Source organism: Oncorhynchus clarkii, chromosome 31, assembly GCF_045791955.1.
Source record: "Oncorhynchus clarkii lewisi isolate Uvic-CL-2024 chromosome 31, UVic_Ocla_1.0, whole genome shotgun sequence".
Taxonomy (NCBI): domain Eukaryota; kingdom Metazoa; phylum Chordata; class Actinopteri; order Salmoniformes; family Salmonidae; genus Oncorhynchus; species Oncorhynchus clarkii.
Genome location: NC_092177.1, coordinates 5,372,704 through 5,390,203, shown reverse-complemented (window position 1 = coordinate 5,390,203; position 17,500 = coordinate 5,372,704).

Here is a 17,500-nt window from a genome sequence, read left to right as displayed (position 1 = left end):
GAGAGAGAGAGAGGTGGGGAGTGGGGAGAGAGAGGTGGATGAAAGGGTGAGAGAACAGTGTTCATAGCATTACCAGGTCACATCTCATTAAAAAAAACTCATCAGAAACCAAAGTCAGAGAAAAAGAGAGAGATAGAAAGTTAGAGAGAGAGAGAGAGACAGAGAGAGAGAGAGATGACTGTGGTCAGGCAGACCTAGCCAAGCCAAGGACATCCCCACCACATAACCGGCTATATGTCGGAGCAGAACAGCAAGCCCACAGCACTCAGAACAGCAAGCCCACAGCACTCAGAACAGGCCTACAGCACTCAGAACAGGCCCACAGCACTCAGAACAGGCCCACAGCACTCAGAACAGCAAGCCCACAGCACTCAGAACAGCAAGCCCACAGCACTCAGAACAGCAAGCCCACAGCACTCAGAACAGGCCCACAGCACTCAGAACAGCAAGCCCACAGCACTCAGAACAGCAAGCCCACAGCACTCAGAACAGCAAGCCCACAGCACTCAGAGCAGGCCTACAGCACTCAGAACAGGCCCACAGCACTCAGAACAGGCCCACAGCACTCAGAACAGCAAGCCCACAGCACTCAGAACAGCAAGCCCACAGCACTCAGAACAGCAAGCCCACAGCACTCAGAACAGGCCTACAGCACTCAGAACAGGCCCACAGCACTCAGAACAGGCCCACAGCACTCAGAACAGCAAGCCCACAGCACTCAGAACAGCAAGCCCACAGCACTCAGAACAGCAATCCCACAGCACTCAGAACAGCAAGCCCACAGCACTCAGAACAGGCCTACAACACTCAGAACAGGCCCACAGCACTCAGAATAGGCCCACAGCACTCAGAACAGGCCCACAGCACTCAGAACAGCAAGCCCACAGCACTCAGAACAGCAAGCCCACAGCACTCAGAACAGCAAGCCCACAGCCCTCAGAACAGCAAGCCCACAGCACTCAGAACAGGCCTACAACACTCAGAACAGGCCCACAGCACTCAGAACAGGCCCACATCACTCAGAACAGGCCCACATCACTCAGAACAGCAAGCCCACAGCACTCAGAACAGGCCTACAGCACTCAGAACAGGCCCACAGCACTCAGAACAGGCCCACAGCACTCAGAACAGCGAGCCCACAGCACTCAGAGCAGGCCTACAACACTCAGAACAGGCCCACATCACTCAGAACAGCAAGCCCACAGCACTCAGAACAGCAAGCCCACAGCACTCAGAACAGGCCTACAACACTCAGAACAGGCCCACAGCACTCAGAACAGGCCCACAGCACTCAGAACAGCAAGCCCACAGCACTCAGAACAGCAAGCCCACAGCACTCAGAACAGCAAGCCCACAGCACTCAGAACAGCAAGTCCACAGCACTCAGAACAGGCCTACAGCACTCAGAACAGGCCCACAGCACTCAGAACAGGCCCACAGCACTCAGAACAGCAAGCCCACAGCACTCGGAACAGCAAGCCCACAGCACTCAGAACAGGCCCACAGCACTCAGAACAGCAAGCCCACAGCACTCAGAACAGGCCTACAGCACTCAGAACAGGCCCACAGCACTCAGAACAGGACCACAGCACTCAGAACAGCAAGCCCACAGCACTAAGAGCAGGCCTACAACACTCAGAATAGGCCCACAGCACTCAGAACAGCAAGCCCACAGCACTCAGAACAGGCCTACAACACTCAGAACAGGCCCACAGCACTCAGAACAGGCCCACAGCACTCAGAACAGCAAGCCCACAGCACTCAGAACAGCAAGCCCACAGCACTCAGAACAGCAAGCCCACAGCACTCAGAACAGCAAGCCCATAGCACTCAGAACAGCAAGCCCACAGCACTCAGAACAGCAAGCCCACAGCACTCAGAACAGCAAGCCCACAGCACTCAGAACAGCAAGCCCACAGCACTCAGAACAGGCCTACAACACTCAGAACAGGCCCACAGCACTCAGAACAGGCCCACAGCACTCAGAACAGGCCTACAACACTCAGAACAGGCCCACAGCACTCAGAACAGGCCCACAGCACTCAGAACAGGCCCACAGCACTCAGAACAGCAAGCCCACAGCACTCAGAACAGCAAGCCCACAGCACTCAGAACAGGCCTACAACACTCAGAACAGGCCCACAGCACTCAGAACAGCAAGCCCACAGCACTCAGAACAGGCCTACAACACTCAGAACAGGCCCACAGCACTCAGAACAGGCCCACAGCACTCAGAACAGCAAGCCCACAGCACTCAGAACAGCAAGCCCACAGCACTCAGAACAGCAGGCCCACAGCACTCAGAACAGCAAGCCCACAGCACTCAGAACAGGCCTACAGCACTCAGAACAGGCCCACAGCACTCAGAACAGCAAGCCCACAGCACTAAGAGCAGACCTACAACACTCAGAACAGGCCCACAGCACTCAGAACAGCAAGCCCACAGCACTCAGAACAGCAAGCCCACAGCACTCAGAACAGGCCTACAACACTCAGAACAGGCCCACAGCACTCAGAACAGGCCCACAGCACTCAGAACAGCAAGCACACATCACTCAGAGCAGGCCTACAACACTCAGAACAGGCCCACAGCACTCAGTACAGCAAGCCCACAGCACTCAGAACAGGCCTACAACACTCAGAACAGGCCCACAGCACCCAGAACAGGCCCACAACACTCAGAACAGCAAGCCCACAGCACTCAGAGCAGGCCTACAACACTCAGAACAGGTCCACAGCACTCAGAACAGGCCCACAGCACTCAGTACAGGCCTACAACACTCAGAACAGGCCCACAGTCCAATATAGCAGGTTGAGAGCCCTATATAGTAGGCTGAGAGCCCTATGTAGTAGGCTGGCAGTCAGTCCTATTGTATTATTATATTATTATTAATATAGCAACATATGTGTATAGCAATTATAGCAACATATGTGGAATATAGGAATAATAGTGTGTTTTTTCTGATTCATGCTATTGCTTTGGTAATAACACGGTTATATGCAAGCAGCATCAGGTATTAACATGGTTATATATAGAGAGTACCAGGTAATAACATGGCTATATACAGGGAGTACCAGGTAATAACATGGTTATATACAGGGAGTAACAGGTAATAACATGGTTAAATACAGGGAGTACCAGGTAATAACATGGTTATATATAGGGAGTACCAGGTAATAACATGGCTATATACAGGGAGTACCAGGTAATAACATGGCTATATACAGGGAGTACCAGGTAATAACATGGTTATATATAGGGAGTACAAGGTAATAACATGGCTATATACAGGGAGTACCAGGTAATAACATGGTTATATACAGGGAGTACCAGGTAATAACATGGCTATATACAGGGAGTACCAGGTAATAACATGGTTATATATAGGGAGTACCAGGTAATAACATGGCTATATACAGGGAGTACCAGGTAATAACATGGCTATATACAGGGAGTACCAGGTAATAACATGGTTATATATAGGGAGTACCAGGTAATAACATGGCTATATACAGGGAGTACCAGGTAATAACATGGCTATATACAGGGAGTACCAGGTAATAACATGGTTATATACAGGGAGTACCAGGTAATAACATGGCTATATACAGGGAGTACCAGGTAATAACATGGCTATATACAGGGCGTACCAGGTAATAACATGGTTATATACAGGGAGTACCGGGTGAGAGGAGAGTCCAGTCAGTGTGTGGGTAGAGACCAGTCAGTGTGTTGGTAGAGTCCAGTCAGTGTGTGGGTGGAGTCCAGTCAGTGTGTGGGTAGAGTCCAGTCAGTGTGTGGGTAGAGTATAGTCAGTGTGTGGGTAGAGTCCAGTCAGTGTGTGGGTAGAGTCTAGTCAGTGTGTGGGTAGAGTCCTGTGAGTGTTTGGGTAGAGTCTAGTCAGTGTGTGGGTAGAGTCCAGTTAGTGTGGGTAGAGTCCATTCAGTGTGTGGGTAGAGTCTAGTCAGTGTGTGGGTAGAGTCCAGTTAGTGTGGGTAGAGTCCAGTCAGTGTGTGGGTAGAGTCCAGTGAGTGTGTGGGTAGAGTCCAGTCAGTGTGTGGGTAGAGTCTAGTCAGTGTGTGGGTAGAGTCCAGTCAGTGTGTGTAGAGTCCAGTCAGTGTGTGGGTAGAGTCCAGTCAGTGTGTGGGTAGAGTCCAGTCAGTGTGGGTAGAGTCCAGTCAGTGTGTGGGTAGAGTCCAGTCAGTGTGGGTAGAGTCCAGTCAGTGTGTGGGTAGAACCCAGTCAGTGTGTGGGTGGAGTCCAGTCAGTGTGTGGGTAGAGTCCAGTCAGTGTGTGGGTAGAGTCCAGTCAGTGTGTGGGTAGAGTCCAGTCAGTGTGGGTAGAGTCCAGTCAGTGTGTGGGTAGAGACCAGTCAGTGTGTGGGTAGAGTCCAGTCAGTGTGTGGGTAGAGTCCAGTCCGTGTGTGGGTAGAGTCCAGTCAGTGTGTGGGTAGAGTCCAGTCAGTGTGTGGGTAGAGTCCAGTTAGTGTGTGGGTAGAGTCCAGTCAGTGTGTGGGTAGAGACCAGTCAGTGTGTGGGTAGAGACCAGTCAGTGTGTGGGTAGAGTCCAGTCAGTGCGTGGGTAGAGTCCAGTCAGTGTGTGGGTAGAGTCCAGTCAGTGTGTGGGTAGAGTCCAGTCAGTCTGTGGGTAGAGTCCAGTCAGTGTGTGGGTAGAGACCAGTCAGTGTGTGGGTAGAGTCCAGTCAGTGTGGGTAGAGTCCAGTCAGTGTGTGGGTAGAGTCCAGTCAGTGTGTGGGTAGAGTCCAGTTAGTGTGTGGGGAGAGTCCAGTGAGTGTGTGGGTGAGAGGAGAGTCCAGTCAGTGTGTGGTTCCTTGAGAACAAGGACTTTATTGGCATGGGAAACATATGTTTACATTGCCTAAGCAAGTGGAATAGATAATAAACAAAAGTGAAATAAACAATAAAAATGAATAGTAAACTTTACACTCACAAAAGTAAAAATGTAATATTTTGGCTATATACAGTGTATCCCTTTCTCCCCCAGCCACCCTTCTCCTTCTCTCCCCCAGCCACCCTTCTCCCTCTCTCCCCCAGCCACCCTTCTCCCTCTCTCCCCCAGCCACCCTTCTCCCTCTCTCCCCCAGCCACCCTTCTCCTTCTCTCCCAGCCCACCCTTCTCCCTTTCTCCCCCAGCCACCCTTCTCCCTCTCTCCCCCAGCCACCCTTCTCCCTCTCTCCCCCAGCCCCCCTTCTCCTTCTCTCCCCCAGCCACCCTTCTCCCTCTCTCCCCCAGCCCCCCTTCTCCTTCTCTCCCCCAGCCCCCCTTCTCCTTCTCTCCCCCAGCCACCCTTCTCCCTCTCTCCCCCAGCCCCCCTTCTCCTTCTCTCCCCCAGCCCTCCTTCTCCTTCTCTCCTCCAGCCCCCCCTTCTCCTTCTCTCCCCCAGCCACCCTTCTCCCTTTCTCCCCCAGCCACCCTTCTCCTTCTCTCCACCAGCCCCCCTTCTCTCTTTCTCTCCCAGCCCCCCTTCTCCTTCTCTCCTCGAGCCCCCCCTTCTCCTTCTCTCCCCCAGCCCCCCTTCTCCCTCTCTCCCCCAGCCCCCCTTCTCCCTTTCTCCCCAGCCCCCCCTTCTCCCCTTCTCCCCAGCCCCCCTTCTCCCTTTCTCCCCCAGCCCCCCCTTCTCCCTCTCTCCCCCAGCCCCCCTTCTCCCTTTCTCCCCCAGCCCCCCCTTCTCCCCTTCTCCCCAGCCCCCCTTCTCCCTCTCTCCCCCAGCCCCCCCTTCTCCCTCTCTCCCCCAGCCCGCCTTCTCCCCCAGCCCCCCTTCTCCCTCTCTCCCCCAGCCCCCCCCTTCTCCTTCTCTCCCCCAGCCCCCCCTTCTCCTTCTCTCCCCCAGCCCCCCCTTCTCCTTCTCTCCCCCAGCCCCCCCTTCTCCCTCTCTCCCCCAGCCCCCCAGCCCCCCTTCTCCCCCAGCCCCCCTTCTCCTTCTCTCCCCCAGCCCCCCTTCTCCCTCTCTCCCCCAGCCCCCCTTCTCCCTCTCTCCCCCAGTCCCCTCCATCACTATTGTTACTATACAGCTCCTTTGAACTGTCCCATGGCTGTATCATATTACCTACAGTGAGCCGAGCTGATGGAGTCTGGTGGTAGTGTAGTGACTTAAGGAGCAGACCAGACCAGATGAGATGTGTATGATTTTAATCAGAGCAGGCCAGGGATCAAGGCTGAGTCACAAAGGACACATATTCCCTATGTAGTGCACTACTTTTGACCAGAGCCTTAAGGGTGCACTATATAGGGAATAGGGTGCCATTTGGGACACATTTTCTGTAATAACCTCTCCTCTGCATGGTGGAGGGAAGAACCTAGCTGACTTGTGAGGGAATGAAAAACAGAGCAGTTAGGAAATTCTAAGCCTTTCTCTCTCTCTCTCTCTCTCTCTCTAATATATATATATATATATATATATATATCTCTTTGCAGCAAAAGTCCCCTCATTCTGTTGATGGAATGTGTGCTAGCATTTCCTTTCGTCTCATCTCGCTCCCTCACTCTTTAATTTTCTCTCCCACACACACAGCTGCCCCCTAGGAGAGGAACACCAGCAGAGAGAGGGAGAGAGGAAAAGGAAAATACCTTAGGGGAGAGAGAGAGGGAGAGAGAGGAAGAGACCTCAGGGGAGAGAGAGTTGGGTGGGGAGAAGAAAGGAGCGATGGAGGGAGTTTGATGGGGAGAGGGGGAGGTATGGAGGGAGTTGGGTGGGGAGAGGGAAGGTGGGAGGTATTGAGGGAGAGGGAGGGAGGTATGGAGAGAGTTGGGTTGGGAGAAGGAGGTATGGAGAGAGAGGAAGAGAGGGAGTAGGGTGGGGAGAAGTAGGGAGACTGAGGGAGTTGGGTGGGGAGAGGGATGGAGGTATGGAGGGAGTTGGGTGGGGAGATGGATGGAGGTATGGAGGGAGTTGGGTGGGGAGAGAGAGGGAGGTATGGAGGGAGTTGGGTGGGGAGAGGGAGGGAGGTATGGAGGGAGTTGGGTGGGGAGAGGGAGGGAGGTATGGAGGGAGTTGGGTGGGGAGAGGGAGGGAGGTATGGAAAGTGTTGGGTGGGGAGATGGATGGAGGTATGGAGGGAGTTGGGTGGGGAGAGGGAGGGAGGTATGGAGGGAGTTGGGTGGGGAGAGGGAGGGAGGTATGGAAGGTGTTGGGTGGGGAGATGGAGGGAGGTTTGGAGGGAGGGAGGTTTGGAGGGAGTTGGGTGGGGAGAGGGAGGGAGGGAGGTATGGAGGGAGTTGGGTGGGGAGAGGGAGGTATGGAGGGAGTTGGGTGGGGAGAGGGAGGGAGGGAGGTATGGAGGGAGTTGGGTGGGGAGAGGGAAGAGATACGGTGGGAGTTGGTATTTGGTATTTAGTATTTTTTTTAGGATCCCCATTAGCTGTTCCTAAAGCAGCAGCTACTCTTCCTGGGGTTCACACAAAACACGAAACATAATACAGAACATTAATAGACGACAGCTCAAGGACAGAACTACATCAATATTTTTTTTTATTTACAAAAGGCGTATGTAGCCTACATATTAATACGCACAAACTATCTGGGTCAAATAGAGGACAGGCGTTTTGCTATGAGGTGTTGCTTTATCTGTTTTTTGAAACCAGGTTTGTTGTTCATTTGAGCGATATGAGATGGAACGGAGTTCCATGCAATAATGGCTCTATATGATATTGTAAGCTTTATTGAATTTGTTCTGGATTTGGGAACTGTTGAAAAGACCCCTGGTGACATCTTTGGACGGGTAATGGTGTGTGTCAGAGCTGTGCGTAAGTTGACTATCGAAACAATTTGTGATTTTCAAACACATTAATGTTTCTTCTATTAGCCAAGAGAGACTGGCATGCATAGTATTTATATCGTCCCTCTGATTGCAATGAAGAGCAAGAAGTGCTGCTCTGTTCTGGACCAGCTGCAGCTTAACTAGGTCTTTCCTTGCAGCACTGGACCACACGACTGGACAAGCCTGCAGGACTTGTTTTTTGCAGTGGGGTGTCAAGAAAGCAGAGCAACTCTTTATTACGGCTAGACCTCTCCCCATCTTTACAACCATTGAATCTATATGTTTTGACCATGACAGTTTACAATCTAAGGTAACAGCCAGTAATTTAGTCTCCTCAACTTGTTCAACAGCCGCACCATTCATTACCAGATTCAGCTGAGGTCTAGAACTTAGGGAATGATTTGTACCAAATACAATGTTCTTAGTTTTAGAGATGTTCGGGACCAGTTTATTACTGGCCACCCATTCCAAAACAGACTGCAACTCTTTGTTAAGGGTTTCAGTGACTTCATTAGCTGTGGTTGCTGATGCATATATGGTTGAATCATCATCATACATGGACACACATGCTTTGTTTAATGCCAGTTGCAGGTCATTGGTAAACATGGAAAAGAGTAGCGGGCCAAGAGAGCTGCCCTGCAGTACACCACTTTACATGTTTGACATTAAAAAAACATTGAGTTCTATTAGATAAATAGCTCTGAATCCATGGTATGGCAGAGGGTGAAAAGCCATAACACATACGTTTTTTCAAGAACAGGTTATGGTCAATAATATCAAAGGCTTCACTGAAATCTAACAGGACAGCTCTCACAATCTTCTTATTATCAATTTCTTTCAACCAATCATCAGTCATATTGTGTCAGTGCATGTTGAGTGCCCTTCTCTATAAGCATGCTGAAAGTCTGTTGTTAATTTGTTTACAGAGAAATAGCATTGTATTGGGTCAAACACCATTTTTTCCAATAGTTTGCTAAGAGCTGATAGGTCTGTTTTTTGGACCTGTAAAGGCCGATTTACAATTCTTGGGTAGCGGAATGACTTTGACTTCCCTCCAGGCCTGAGGACAAAGACTTTCCTCTCGGCTCAGATTAAAGACATGACGGATCGGAGTGGCTGTAGTCAACTACCATCGTCAGTAGCTTTCCATCAAAGTTGTCAATGCCAGGAGGTTTGTCATTATTGATTGATAATAATATTTTTTCCACCTCTCCCAGACTAACTTTACAAAATGCAAACTTGCACTGCTTTTCTTTAATCCTTAGTTTTTTAATACATGAATATGATGGCTCACTGTTCGTTGTTGGCATTTCCTGCCTTAGTTTGCCAATGGAGTGATCATTAAACTAATTGGCCACATCAAATGTTTTTGTGATGAATAAGACATCTGATTTTGGTGAAATATAGAGTTGAATTTGTCTTTCTGCTGATAATTTCATTTAAAGTACTCCAACGATTTTCCAATCATTCTTTATATCATTGATCTTGGCCTCATAATACAGTTTCTAGTTTTTTTTGTTGTTTAGTCACATAAGTTCTTGATTTGCAGAAAGTCAGGCAATCGGATGTGCAACCAGACAGTTCTTCAATTCCTCATCAATCCATGGAGCCTTAACAGTTAGTTTTCTCAACAGGTGCATGTTTATCATTAACATTTATTTAACTAGGCAAGTCAATTAAGAACAAATTATTATTTTCAATGAGAAGGAACAGTGGGTTAACCACCTTGTTTCGGGGCAGAATGACAGATTTGTACCTTGTCAGCTCAGGGATTTGATCTTGCAACCTTTCCGTTATTAGTCCAACACTCTAACCACTTGGCTACCTGCCACCTCGCAATTGGTAGAAGCAATTTCATCAAGTGCAGTGTCTGCATGCTCTTATACATTTTCCAGCTGTTGGATCTTTGTCTTCCTGTATATAGCCACTACATTGTGATCACTGCATCCAATGGGTACGGATACAGTTTTAGAACAAAGTTCTACAGTACTAGTAAAAATCTGATCCATACATGTGGATGATCTTGTTCCTGTAGTGTTTGTAAACACCCTGATAGATTGATTAATAACCTGAACCAGATTACAGACACTGGTTACAGTGAGAAGTTTCCTCTTGAGAGGACAGCTTGATGAAAACCAGTCAATATTCAGGTCCCCAAGAAAGTAGACCTCTCTGTTTACATCACATACACTATCAAGCATTTCACACATATTATTTAGATACTGACTATTAGCACTTGGTGGCCTATAGCAACACCCCACAATAAAAGGATTTAGATGTGCCAAATGAACCTGCAACCACAACACTTCAATAACACTTCACATAAAATATTCTCTAAGCATGACATGGATATGGTTCTGAATATGCAGCAACACCTCCCCCCATAAGCATTTATGTCTCTTCTATAGATGTTATATTCCTTTATTGCTACTGCTGTATCGTCAAATGAAGAGGGAGGGAGGTATGAAGGGAATTGGGAGGGGAGGGGAGAGGGAGGGAGGTATACTCTAACTTCTAGTGGCTTCTAAAAAGCCCTGTTTCAAAACAGTGTACCGCGGGTAGAAGAAATGCACCATTAAGGAAATTGAGTTTATGCTATATGGCTGTAGCCTGACTACTGCTACAGTGCTTTATCTGCCAAATTACTTTTCTATTTTGCTAAGCCTATTGGACCGAGTTGGTTTGAACCCAAGTAGTATGATTAGGGACAGTTCGACGTTTACTGGGGTAGGGGTTCCAAAATAGGGACGGGTTATCTAACTCTTTTTTTTTGCTTTTGAGAGGGTTGTGTGTTTTGTTATTGGACACAGGGGAAGGTAGTGTATTTTTTCCCTGATTTACAGTCAACATTTTTCCGGTTTTAATATATAATGTCTTCCATATGTGACCCGATTTGGGAAACTAGACGTACAGTATGTCGCAAGTCACGACTTCGCAGGAGAGCCGTTTGAATGTAAAAAAAATAATGTTTTTATCAAAATGCTTTTTTGGCAGAAATTCCTTCTCGAACATATGAACTTTCATGTCCCTTAATATCAAACGTGTATGCCATCTGTAAATACGATTACAATTGTTAAATTAAGGGCCTAGTTGGTTTAGCCACAGACAAAGTGAGCAACCTTCCCACTAGCCATGATTGGCTGAGATAATGAGTGGGCTGGACATGCCGAGAAATGAGTTTGGATTGATCTACCGTATAGCATGTGTCTGTCTATTGGAGCTGGTCAGTATGTCTAGGTAATTGTGTTGAACGTAGCTTAATTTTTTTTTACCGCGTAGTAAAACTGCATAAACCTAATGTCAAGTTAATGTATACTGTTAGCTAGCTAAAGTTATCTGTCTAGCTCACTAGCTAAGTGTATGTGTATAATCTCCACTTTCTGGAGGACCGAGTTTTGAAATCAGTGGAATTCGAGTATGATAGCTAAGGAAACGGAGAAAACACCAGTCTGGATTACATCTTCAAACTAAGGGCAACCATGCATGGCATCATGCAGGAGACCTGTCCAACCATGATGTATACTGGTAAGATAGTCTAGCTAGCTACATTTTCAGATATTACACGTTTCTAATTTTGACAGGAAATGGTTTCATTTCAAGTGTACTGTTAGCTAGCTAACATTAGCTGTCTGGGTCGCTAGCTATCGTTATGTGTATGATCTTATTCTTCGTATCTCAGACACATATACTTGACTAGTTATAGCCATATAACCTGGTTGGTTAGCTACCTGCAGATTCATGCAGGGTAGTAACATCATGAGTTGTGATTATGGTCCATTGTTGAGCTAGCTACATGTCTTAACAAAAGACTCCACTCTAATTTTGACAAAGTATTTTCATTTCAAGTTAGTGTTTTTTGTTAGCTAGCTAGCTAACGTTAGCTGGCTGGCTCGCTAACTAACGTTACGTCATGCGTTGGGATTCATTGTTTACCTAGCTAGCTACATTTCTTAACAAAAGACTGTCGTCTTAGTGTGTCAGAGCACAGAATAACTGATAAATTTTTGAACATTCAACACCCGTTGAATATGTCCAGTGTCAGTATACATCGACAACAACGCGTAATTCAATTGTTGCCAGCAGGACAGTTACATTCACCAACGCTCTGGATAACATGAAACTGCCTATCCACCTCTGCTAGGGGGAGTAAAATGGTCAGAGTGGGGTGTTCTCTCATTATGTGTCTGGAAGTAGCTAGCCAATGTTAGCCAGTAATCTTGGGTGCTTGACTGTCGTTGTGAGTTTAGAGTTTTCAGAACAACCCTACTTATTGGGCAGGGCGTCCAGTGTGTGCTCTGAACGCGAAACACTCTGAATTTACAAACGGACAATCTGGAAGTAGCTGGCAAGTTAGTACAGAACGGTGGGATCAACCCTTAAAGAGATGGGTGGGGCTAAGGCTTAAGAGGGTGTGAACCCTTAAAGAGATGGGTGGGGCTAAGGCTTAAGAGGGTGTGAACCCTTAAAGAGATGGGTGGGGCTAAGGTTTAAGAGGGTGTGAACCCTTAAAGAGATGGGTGGGGCTAAGGCTGAAGAGGGTGTGAACCCTTAAAGAGATGTGTGGGGCTAAGGCTTAAGAGGGTGTGAACCCTTAAAGAGATGGGTGGGGCTATGGCTTAAGAGGGTGTGAACCCTTAAAGAGATGGGTGGGGATAAGGCTTAAGAGGGTGTCAACCCTTAAAGAGATGGGTGGGGCTAAGGCTTAAGAGGGTGTGAACCCTTAAAGAGATGGGTGGGGCTAAGGCTTAAGAGGGTGTGAACCCTTAAAGAGATGGGTGGGGCTAAGGCTTAAGAGGGTGTGAACCCTTAAAGAGATGGGTGGGGCTATGGCTTTAAGAGGGTGTGAACCCTTAAAGAGATGGGTGGGGCTAAGGCTTAAGAGGGTGTGAACCCTTAAAGAGATGGGTGGGGATAAGGCTTAAGAGGGTGTCAACTCTTAAAGAGATGGGTGGGGCTAAGGCTTAAGAGGGTGTCAACCCTTAAAGAGATGGGTGGGGATAAGGCTTAAGAGGGTGTCAACCCTTAAAGAGATGGGTGGGGCTAAGGCTTAAGAGGGTGTCAACCCTTAAAGAGATAGGTGGGGATAAGGCTTAAGAGGGTGTCAACCCTTAAAGAGATGGGTGGGGATAAGGCTTACGAAGGTGTGAATGGGTGGGGCTAAGGCTTAAGAGGGTGTCAACCCTTAAAGAGATGGGTGAGGCTAAGGCTTAAGAGGGTGTGAACCCTTAAAGAGATGGGTGTGGATAAGGCTTAAGAGGGTGTCAACCCTTAAAGAGATGGGTGGGGCTAAGGCTTAAGAGGGTGTCAACCCTTAAAGAGATGGGTGGGGATAAGGCTTAAGAGGGTGTCAACCCTTAAAGAGATGGGTGGGGCTAAGGCTTAAGAGGGTGTCAACCCTTAAAGAGATAGGTGGGGATAAGGCTTAAGAGGGTGTCAACCCTTAAAGAGATGGGTGGGGAAAAGGCTTACGAAGGTGTGAATGGGTGGGGCTAAGGCTTAAGAGGGTGTCAACCCTTAAAGAGATGGGTGGGGATAAGGCTTAAGAGGGTGTCAACCCTTAAAGAGATAGGTGGGGATAAGGCTTAAGAGGGTGTCAACCCTTAAAGAGATGGGTGGGGATAAGGCTTAAGAAGGTGTGAACCCTTAAAGAGATGGGTGGGGCTAAGGCTTAAGAGGGTGTCACCCTTAAAGAAATGGGTGGGGCTAAGGCTTAAGAGGGTGTCAACCCTTAAAGAGATGGGTGGGGATAAGGCTTAATTAAGAGGTTTTGAACCGTGCTGAATGGATGTTGACAAAGAAGGTCTCCAATACTAGTAGCAAAACATTGAAAGACGTTTTAGTCAAAAGTGAGTTTACAAGTTGATCACCTTTCAAAGCAGAATTACTTTCAAATTGTTTCCTCAAATGCAGTGTATGATATACCATTTTGAAGCTCAGAGTCTTTACTTTTATCCTATGTTATAAAAAAAAACTGAACTTCAAATGTTGCTACATAAGACCGAATCTAGGTGGTGAGTCACATATAATCACATTTCCTCTTCTGCTTGCATCAGCCATCAAGTTGTTTTGGTACTTCTCTTATGCACTACGCTTTTCAGCTCGTTTACTATACCATAGGTCAATATAGTCTACTTGCCTTCTATCCATTGTGCCAATAGTGGTAGATGGATAATTTGTCCAGAGCTACAACAGGCTAACTTGGAATCATACCACACATAAAATCATTCAAATATGCACCAAATTTCAATATAAATAGCTGACAGGCAGCGGAGAGGCCAGGTGTAGCGGAGAGGCCAAGTGTAGCGGAGTGGCCAGGTGTAGCGGAGAGGCCAGGTGTAGCGGAGAGGCCTGGTGTAGCGGAGAGGCCAGGTGTAGCGGAGAGGCCAGGTGTAGAGGAGAGGCCTGGTGTAGCGGAGAGGCCAGGTGTAGCGGAGAGGCCAGGTGTAGCGGAGAGGCCAGGTGTAGCGGAGAGGCCAGGTGCAGCAGAGAGGCCAGGTGTAGCGGGGAGGCCAGGTGCAGCAGAGAGGCCAGGTGCAGCAGAGAGGCCAGGTGTAGCGGAGAGGCCTGGTGTAGCGTAGAGACCAGGTGCAGCAGAGAGACCTGGTGTAGCGTAGAGACCTGGTGTAGTGGAGAGGCCTGGTGTAGCGTAGAGACCAGGTGTAGCGGAGAGGCCTGGTGTAGCGTAGAGACCAGGTGTAGCGTAGAGACCTGGTGTAGCGGAGAGGCCTGGTGTAGAGTAGAGACCTGGTGTAGCGGAGAGATCAGGTGTAGCGTAGAGACCAGGTGTAGCGTAGAGACCAGGTGTAGCGTAGAGACCTGGTGTAGCGGAGAGACCAGGTGTAGCGTAGAGACCTGGTGTAGTGGAGAGGCCTGGTGTAGCGTAGAGACCTGGTGTAGCGGAGAGACCAGGTGTAGCGTAGAGACCTGGTGCAGTGGAGAGACCAGGTGTAGCGTAGAGACCAGGTGTAGCGTAGAGACCTGGTGTAGCGGAGAGGCCAGGTGCAGCAGAGAGGCCTGGTGCAGCAGAGAGGCCAGGTGCAGTGCAGAGGCCAGGTGCAGCGGAGAGGCCAGGTGCAGCAGAGAGGCCTGGTGCAGCAGAGAGGCCAGGTGCAGTGCAGAGGCCAGGTGCAGCAGAGAGGCCAGGTGCAGCGGAGAGGCCAGGTGCAGCAGAGAGGCCTGGTGCAGCAGAGAGGCTAGGTGCAGCGGAGAGGCCAGGTGCAGCAGGAGGCCTGGTGCAGCAGAGAGGCCAGGTGTAGCGGAGAGGCCAGGGGCAGCAGAGAGGCCAGGTGCAGCAGAGAGGCCTGGTGCGTCATTACGCATTAAAGAACAGTGAAGACAAGCAGCTCAGAAAGCTCCCCTATTGATCTTGTTTATGGACAAAAACATGATCCTACCTAGAATAGCCTACAGCACCACAATTCAATAAATTATTACTTACGTTATCATTTTCAAGTTAGTACAATTGAGTACAATTCTACTCTAGGTTGTAAACTGCAGTGAAAATGTCATTTGAATAATGGCGAAAAATAATGTTGAACGTTTCAGTTGTGAGTTGTGGGTCTACTCTGGAGCAGAGTAGAATTGTACTCAATTGAACTAACTTGAAAATAATAATGTAAGTAATAATTCATTGAATTGTGGTGCTGTAGGCTTATAGAAAGAAACACCCGTCTACTAACCACAGGTCCTGGCAATCATCATCACCTACACCTGTTCTCCTTTACTACACACAACCAGTTTGTGTCCAGTGGGTATTGGAATCTAGAATCTCTGTAGGCTGTAGGCTTATAGAAAGAATCATCATTACCTACACCTGTTCTCCTTTACTACACACACCTGAACTTCATTATCACTTTGATTGCCTTCCCTTTATTTAACTCTCAGTAGCCCTCAGTCATCAGACAGTTTTGGTTTTATTTCATGTTCAGTACCCATCTCCTGTTTTGTTCATTTGCATGAATCTTTGTTATTATTAAACTCTTCTTCTGCACCTGCTTCCTGACTCCCAGCGTATGACGTGACAGAATACTGCCTCGCCATATGGAAGCAGCAAAGGATACAACCTTCTTCCAGACGGTCAAGAAACAGGATCATCTACTCCACCAACTACACGACCAGCTGGTACAACTGGGTACGGCCCTGGAGGAGGTCCTCCTTGTTCTCCACCGCCTCGACTCCACCAGCTAGGTTCTCAATACCCCTATCAGAGGGCCTCCTACAACTGGTTGTCACACTGAGCCAGTCCCCAAGCCTACACAGCCCTCCGCCCAGGTCAGCGATGCCTGACTGTCCCTGACGGAAAAGTATGACTTTCCTCCATCAAAATGCCTTGGATTTCTACTCCAGTGCTCCCTCTATTTCACCAATCAGACGGGAGCCCCCACCACCGAGAATTCCAAGGTTTCCACGATATTTTCCCTGCTGACCGGGCGGGTGTTGGTGTAGGCTACGGCCGTCTGGGAGAGAGGAGAGGAGGAGATGGGTTCCTGTGAGAGATTCATGGCTCTGTTCAGGGGATCTTCGACCATCCTCCAGAGGGCAGAGAGGGAGGTGAGTGACTTCTCTGGGATCGCCGGGATAAACTTCTTTGGGAGCGCCGGTGCCCACCTCACCACTCGCTTCCCTCCTTCGGCTGTCCTGAGGCAGAGCCTGAACCCATGAAGGTATGGGTCACACACATCTCCGCGGCAGAGCGGCATCACCGGAGACAGCTGGGGCTCTGTCTGTATTGTGACCAGAAGGAGCGCCAGCTTCAGCGGTGTCCGGTGCGTCCCAACCTGGGGTACACTAGAGCAGAGGGGCGACCCCTTGACCTTCCGTCTCCCAGGGTAGGTGTGAGTTTTCCATTTTCATCGTTTTCCACCAAACCCTTTCTGGTTTCCATTTCACTGGTTGTCTGTCCCCCCAAACCCTTTCTGGTTCCCATTTCACTGGCTGGCTGTCCTTCAAGTGTTGTCTCTAAAGCTCTAGTGGACTCCAGTGCCGCGGGGAATTCCATCGACCAGGCCCTTGCCTCCTCCCTGAACATAACCTCTTACCTGTTCTCCTCTACCTTTTTCCGGTCCAAGCCCTGGATAAACAGCCATTGGGATCTGGCACAATCACACACATCACAACGCCCCTAACCCTCACAGTGGGACGCCATGCACCAGGAAAGCCTTCCCTTCCTCATCAACACTTCACACACAAAGTAGTCCTCGGCCACAACCCCACCATCTCCTGGTCGAAGATGAAAATTACTGCCTTGGGACCGGGATGAAGGAGGACCTGCTTTTCCGTACCCTGTGGTTTCACGCCGGTTGAGAGTCCTGTAAGTGCCCTCTAGCCCATCAATCCGTCCTCCCGTATCGTTGGCCCCGTGTTTTGGTACATAGATGTGGACATCCGCCAGGCTCTGGAGAGGGAAGTCGCTCCTGCAGTCTGCCCTCCAGAACGCATCTACTCCCCATCACATCCACCCCTGGACTTCACCTTGACTACCTTCCCTTTATTTAACCCTCAGTAGCCTCAGTCATCAGGGAGTATTGGTTTGTTTCTATGTTCATTACGCATCTTCTGTGTTATTCATTTGCCTTTCATCGTTGTTATTAAACTCTCCTTCTGCACCTGCTTCCTGATTCCCTACATATACGTGACATGCACATGTTCATCATTTCCAACTATAATATAATTCCAGAATCAAAACTGTGCAACGGCCATTCAATTAATGGGAACAGATATG